At 57.4% G+C, this 7,278-nt stretch overlaps 1 long non-coding RNA gene across 1 annotated transcript; it reads right to left on the reverse strand.

Moving 5' to 3' along the window:
* Positions 1 to 3,685, reverse strand: LOC120753813 (uncharacterized). The gene is made up of 3 exons (XR_005701232.2): positions 3,649 to 3,685; positions 1,285 to 1,401; positions 1 to 1,100 (listed from the first exon to the last, which is right to left on the reverse strand). It is a non-coding gene; the product is annotated as an uncharacterized LOC120753813 (long non-coding RNA).
* Between the last annotated feature and the right edge of the window lie 3,593 nt (positions 3,686 to 7,278).

Consider the following 7,278-nt stretch of genomic DNA (forward strand, 5'->3'; position numbering starts at 1 on the left):
CAGAACAGTTTAATAATGGAAACCAAGACAAATATAGTAATTTAATGACAACACACAATAAGTAACAGTGAGAGCAACAACAACAGTGAGTACAATAATGAACAGGAGAGAGGGAGAGAAACCCCTCCACACCCCAACTTTAACATTATAAATCCAAAATGTAATCCAGAGCACCATGAACTCCCAGGGGGAGGGATTTCCACATTCCTGTATTTTCTCCGTGTTCCATCCTGGAGATCTGTGGACTAAGGGAGGCACTGGCTGCTCCTCTGGGCAAGGGAAAGGCTCCTGTGCTAGTCCCAGAAACAGAACACCTGGAATTAGTGCCCTGGGAGCCCAGTCCGGTCCTTCCAGTGACTGGAGGTCACCCAGAGGGTCTCTGCCTGCATGAGATGAAAATGACATCCTGGTCCCGTGCACTTCCAGCAGGACTGGACACTCCTGGCCACGGTGACCAGTGCATGGAGGCTGGAGCGGTGACAATCCAGGGGGGATTTTAAGTTGGGTTCTTGCAGATTTCGTTGTGCAGAAGCTCCTCTTCTTTTTGGCACCTCTTGTTTAAATGTTTCCCCGCTAGAAGAGCTCAATCAGTCTTCTTAATGACCGGATTGCCAGGGGCAGGGAAAACCAAGCAGCATTCCCTGAGCATCTCCATCACTTCCATGTCCACCTGCAGTGAGTGGCCAAAGGCCAGGAGCCAGCCCAGGACAGGCTCAGAGATGAGGCTTCCAACCCAAACCATTCCATGGTGATTCCGTGATCTCTCCCTGCATTGGTTTTGCATTATTTCCTCTCAAATTTAAATTTCCAAATTTAGATGATTTTTTAAAGGAATAATTTTAAATTGTTCCAGGAATATAAAGGGGAGCATTAAACATAACAAGAATCTTTCCTACACCCATCAAATCTTCATTAATTGGAAGCCCATTCCCTCATCTCTGTCCTTGTTTATGTTTCCTGGAAATCCTTATGATCACAGAGTTTCTCCAAGAGATCTGCTGGGATTACTGGAAGGTTTGCTCTGTCAGAAATCCAGAGGCGCTTACAACACTTGTTCCTCTGCATCTTTATCCCTTACCGAGGTTTCCCCTAGGGTGGTGCTGTGGGAGAAGTTTGGAATTACTGGAAATGGATCAGCTTCACAGTTTTTCCCCACTGTTACTCAACTGTTTCGAAGTTCTTGGAATTACCCTCAAACGTGCCCCAGAACGCTGCTGTGAAAGGATCCTGAAAAGAGAAAACCACCTCCAGCAGCAGCCGGAATGATCCCATTTCTGTTCTTACCTGGTCTCCAGGCGCTCCTGCCAGAGCTCCCAACAGCCACTGCCGTTCCTACACCAGAGCTCTGGAAGACATTCCTGCTGCCCATGAGGGTGAGGAGGCAGTTTGGGATGTTCCTTGCTGTGGAATCAGACAGCAGAGTGTAAATCATCCTTGTGTCCCCTCCAAGCCAAACCACCCCGTGATTCCATGGTAGGATCAGCACCTATCCCAATTCCACTCCAGAAACATCCTCCCACTAACCCAGGACTTTCCTTTTTCTGCAGCTCAGCAGGGATGAGTGCCTCAGCATTCCCGGGATGTCTCAGCATTCCCTGGGATGCCTCAGCATTCCCGGGATGTCTCAGCATTCCCTGGGATGTCTCAGCATTCCCGGGATGTCTCAGCATTCCCTGGGACACCCCAGCATTCCCCGGGATGTCTCAGCATTCCTGGGATGTCTCAGCATTCCCTGGGATGTTTCAGCATTCCCGGGGAAGCCCCAGCATTCCTGGGATGTCTCAGCATTCCCGGGATGTCTCAGCATTCCCGGGGATGCCCCAGCATTCCCGGAATGTCTCAGCATTCCCGGAATGTCTCAGCATTCCCGGGATGTCTCAGCATTCCCTGGGATGTCTCAGCATTCCCGGGATGTCTCAGCATTCCCTGGGATGCCTCAGCATTCCCGGGGATGCCGTTCCACGCCGCTCCCGTGGTTCAGCGCCTCCCGGGCTGCAGTGCCGGGCGCTTCCCACAGGGCGGCAGCACCGAGCGCTCCCAGCCCCGGCCGGTCCCGGTGTCCGGCTGTCCCGCTGTCCCCCTGTCCCGGTGTCCCGCTGTCCCGGTGTCCCCCTGTCCCGGTGTCCCGCTGTCCCGCTGTCCCCGGCCGGTCCCGCTGTCCCGCTGTCCCGCTGTCCCGGTGTCCCCAGCCGGTCCCGGTGTCCCGCTGTCCCGGGGTCCCCAGCCGGTCCCGGTGTCCCGCTGTCCCGCTGTCCCCCTGTCCCGGTGTCCCGCTGTCCCGGTGTCCCCCTGTCCCGGTGTCCCGCTGTCCCGTGACCGCCACGGGCAGGAATCCCACTGATCCTCTTCATCCCACCCTCAAAGGCACAGGGTCGCAGCATATCCGAGTCCGAATCCTGGCCCCGCACGGGACACCCCAAGAATTCCCCCCTGTGCCCGAGAGCCTTGTCCGGACCCAAACTCTTCCCCAAAGATCCTGAAAACGCAGCGGGGCTGGGAGAAGGATGGCGACGGCGGGTTTTTATCCCAATCTCGTTCTGTAGAGCCGGGATGCGTCGCTGCAGGCGATCCCGCACACCTCGCTGCACATCGCTCTACGGCGCCTTCCCGGCGGCGGCCCCGGTGACCGATGGAAGCCCCGCCCGACCCCCATTCCCATTCCCGCAGTCAGAGCAGGTTTCCTTCCCGGCTCCAGCCCTGGATTCCCTCGGCAGTCTCAGGTGTCCCTTTCCATAAAGCGAATTATCCACAGTAACGCAGAGCCAGCCCGAGCTGGTCCCTCCGGTGAGCCCCGGTCACCTCATCCTCAGCCCAGACTGTGCGATCTCTCCCCTGCACATTAACTCGGATTTTAACCCAAAATGTTCCTTTTGGCCCGTCGAGAATCCGCCCCAGAGCGGCGCCCCGGGTCCCGCTCGGCCGAGGCAGCTCCAGTGACCCCAGCCCTCGGGGGACAGCGATCCCTGTGCCGGGACACCCATCCCTGTGCGGGGACACCCATCCCTGTGCGGGGACACCCATCCCTGTGCGGGGACACCCATCCCTGTGCCGGGACACCCATCCCTGTGCCGGGACACCCATCCCTGTGCCGGGACAGCGATCCCTGTGCCGGGACAGCGATCCCGGTGCGGGGACACCCATCCCTGGGCGGGGACACCCATCCCTGTGCGGGGACACCCATCCCTGTGCCGGGACACCCATCCCTGTGCCGGGACACCCATCCCTGTGCGGGGACACCAATCCCTGGGCGGGGACACCCATCCCTGTGCGGGGACAGAGATCCCTGTGCGGGGACAGAGATCCCTGTGCCGGGACACCCACCCCTGTGCGGGGACACCCATCCCTGTGCGGGGACACCAATCCCTGTGCGGGGACACCCATCCCTGTGCCGGGACACCCATCCCTGTGCCGGGACAGCGATCCCTGTGCCGGGACAGCGATCCCTGTGCCGGGACAGCGATCCCTGGGCGGGGACACCCATCCCTGTGCGGGGACAGAGATCCCTGTGCGGGGACAGAGATCCCTGTGCCGGGACACCCACCCCTGTGCGGGGACACCCATCCCTGTGCGGGGACACCAATCCCTGTGCGGGGACACCCATCCCTGTGCCGGAAGATCCCCCGAGGACAGCCCCCGTTCCCCGCTCACCTCCGCGCCCGGCGCAGCCGCCCTCGGTGTCCCCGGCCCGGCCCCGTTGCTCCCTTGGCTCCGCCACGGCGTTCCTGAATTTGGCCCCAGAGAAAACCCTCGGGTTTTATTTCTGAGTCGGACTCGCAGGACTTGCCCTGACCTCCCCCGGGGAGCCCCCGTGTGATGTGGGGAAAGCCGGAGCCCCGGCGGTGTCGGGCCGTGCTTGTGAACTGCATGCGGGGACCCGCCGATCCCCCCTCCGGCCCTCTGGGCTTTATTCTCCGGCGTCCCGAGCCCGCGGCTGCAGGGAAAGAGGGAGAGGGGGGAAGAAGGAGAAAGGGAGGGGGCAGGAAAGAGGGAATAAGGGCAGGAGGAGGGAGGAGTAGAGGGAGGTACAGGATGGGACCCCGACATCCCCGTGCCTCACCTGGGCTCCTCCGGAGGAGCCCGAGCGCTGAAGGAGCAAAAGAGGCGGGGGCGATTCCCGGGTGATTAAATCCCTTCGGTCCCGCCCCGCGCACCTGAGCGGGCCCCGCCCCGCCCCGTTCGGGGCCGCTCGCCCCGGGATGCGCCGGGAGCGTCGCTTTGTCCTGGCTCGGCATCAGCTGTCCGTGCCCGCAGGGAGATGGGAACTGGAGCGGGAAGTCACCCGTCCCATCCCCATGGACGCCCCTCTCCCTGCAAGCCCTAACACTGACCCAGCGTGTTTTCCACTTCCTTTGTCCCAGACAGGGAAACACTGGCTGCTCCTCTGGGCAAGGGAAAGGCTCCTGTGCTATTCCCAGAAACAGAACACCTGGAATTAGTGCCCTGGGAGCCCAGTCCGGTCCTTCCAGTGACTGGAGGTCACCCAGAGGGTCTCTGCCTGCATGAGATGAAAATGACATCCTGGTCCAGTGCACTTCCAGCACGACTGGACACTCCTGGCCACGGTGACCAGTGCATGGAGGCTGGAGCGGTGACAATCCAGGGGGGATTTTAAGTTGGATTCTTGCAGATTTCGTTGTGCAGAAGCTCCTCTTCTTTTTGGCACCTCTTGTTTAAATGTTTCCCCGCTAGAAGAGCTCAATCAGTCTTCTTAATGACCGGATTGCCAGGGGCAGGGAAAACCAAGCAGCATTCCCTGAGCATCTCCATCACTTCCATGTCCACCTGCAGTGAGTGGCCGAAGGCCAGGAGCCAGCCCAGGACAGGCTCAGAGATGAGGCTTCCAACCCACACCATTCCATGGTGATTCCGTGATCTCTCCCTGCATTGGTTTTGGCATTATTTCCTCTCAAATTTAGATGATTTGTTAAAGAAACAACAACAACAACAACAAGTAAAATTATTCCAGGAATATAAAGGGGAGTCATAAAACCTACAAGAACCATTCCTACACCATCAAATCAACATTAATTGGAAGCCCATTCCCTCATCTCTGTCCTTGTTTTGCCTTCCTGGAAATCCTTTTGATCCCCCGGTTTCTAGGTGTATTTCCCTCCTGCCCAAAAAAAGGGATGAAAACATCCTGATGCATTAGGGAAAGGATTTTTTGTTATTCCAAGGAATGACAAGCAGGCCTTGGACACTAGGGATGAACACCCTCACAATTCCGTCTCTCCAAACCCTGCACAGATGGGGCCGGGAATGCCGGAAGGAGCCGGGTGTGCCTCTAAATTGCAGAGCGTGCCTTTAATCCCGGGCTAAACCAGCTCAGCCCTGAGAGCCTGTCCCAGCACGGGGACAGGACAGGACACATCCCGACACCCAGCTGCATCAGTCCCCGCCTGTCCCACACCCTCCAGCTCGGTGTCTGACCATTCCAGATCGCCGATCCCGCTGCAGCAGGATCTCTCCCTCCTCTCCCGTGCCCACAATCTGCCCGCAGCCGCGGGGTCCTGGGCTAATTGGGGGCAAACGCGGCAGCCCCGTCCGGCCGAGCAGCTCCCTGCAGGAGGCGGCGAGATGTGACCTACTTGTCACTGGAATCATCCCCGCCGGCTCAGGGAGCCCTGAGCTCTTCTGACAGCTGGAGCCAGCTGATCCCTGCCGTGTGCTGGGAGGAAGCAGAAGCAGGGAGCTGAGGCTGCCCTGAGCTGGCAGCGCTGCCGGGAGAGGTCTCGCAGCCCAGAGCAGCCTGAGGGAGATGGGAGCTGGCTGGGAAGCACTGGGTAAGGGGCAGGAGGAAGGGGTGTCCTTTCCATTTGGCCCTGGCGATATTCCCTTGGGAGCTTCTGACTTTCATAGCTGGATTTTTGTCGGCCTGTGCACCTGGGATTCAATCACAGACTCGTCTCGGCGAGGGGCCCCGTGCGTGGTTTCGGGGCAGGGCTTCGTGTGGGTGTGAGGGCCGCGGATGGAGAGAGGTGGAAAAGGACACGGGAAACCTTCTCCTGCCCGAGCAAAGCATGGAGAGAGGATCACCAGGTGAGACCCTGTGTCTGGAACAGCAGGAGCAGGGACAGCACTGAGATGACTCCAGCTCTGGGTTGTGTCGCTCCTTTCTCTGCTGCGATCTTCCATCACCCTCTTTCTGCCCCTCTTTTCCTCGGGCAAAAAACGCCCAGCGCAACATCCTGCACATCAACGGATCCCTCGGGCTCCCACCCTGCCCTCTGGGGAGGCAGACCCAGCTTTGGAGCCCCATCCTCTGCCACAAGCAGCGTGACCCCAGCCTGCCGTGTCCCTGCGCGTCTCGGCTGCCGGGGCAGCATCTGGGGAGAGCCAAGGGCCCGTGAGTGGTGCTGCCGCCTCAGCCAGGGCCTGCCTGCTGCGCGAAGGCTTAGCAGAGAGCGGAAAAAGAAAGGGCTTTATTTCAGGCTGGAAGTCATCGAGCCTGTTCAGGCAGATGTTTATCTCCTCCGCTCCCTGGAATGATGTCACGGTGGCCGGCAAAGTTGTGCGCTTCCCCGAAGCTGGGCAAACTGCTCTGGTACTTTCTCAGGCTCCCCGGGCAGCACTCTGTAAAATGCACAGGCAGCGTACAACTGGTTTCACAAGGAATTTCTGTTCAGCCTACTTATTCAAGCGCTCCAAAGGGAATCTGAGGTGTTTGCATTCCATGATTCTTGAGAACAAGTCGCTGTTTATGCTGGCAGGTTTCCAAATGAGGGAATAGGAAAAAAAAAAAAACCCAACAAAAAAACACTTCTGGGTCAAATTCTAGCTCTGAAGCTTTTATAGTTCTTACCTCTTGGATGAGTCCTGTGCTCTGACATCAATCCTGCCACAGAGCACCAACCAGAGCCCTTCCAGCCTTTGGGATCCTGAGGTGACATGGAAGGGAAGGATTACCTGCCTTTTTTTTTTTTTTTTTTTTTTTTAATACCTCTGGCATAAGAGTTGCTTTAACCCTGTTTTTCCTGCTAGAGACAAGAATCCTGGAATCAAGGTTTTTTTTGGACACTATGATTTGCTGCTTTCTGCTAGAAACCAGGTAATCTTATTCCAGCTAGGGAAAAATGCGAGTTAAACTTTTTAACTTCACAAAAATGTCTGCTCCTGGGGGAGAAGAATGGAAATGAATGCCTCTGTATCCCTAAAATTAGGCGTATTTACACCAAAACCACTTTAAGATGCTCCAGCTGCAACAGCCCTTTCCACATAAACGTCTTTAAAGCTTATTTTTTGTCACTGTTAGAGAAACAGAATAAATAACAGCACCTG

This window comes from Hirundo rustica, chromosome 6, assembly GCF_015227805.2.
Source record: "Hirundo rustica isolate bHirRus1 chromosome 6, bHirRus1.pri.v3, whole genome shotgun sequence".
NCBI classification, from domain to species: domain Eukaryota; kingdom Metazoa; phylum Chordata; class Aves; order Passeriformes; family Hirundinidae; genus Hirundo; species Hirundo rustica.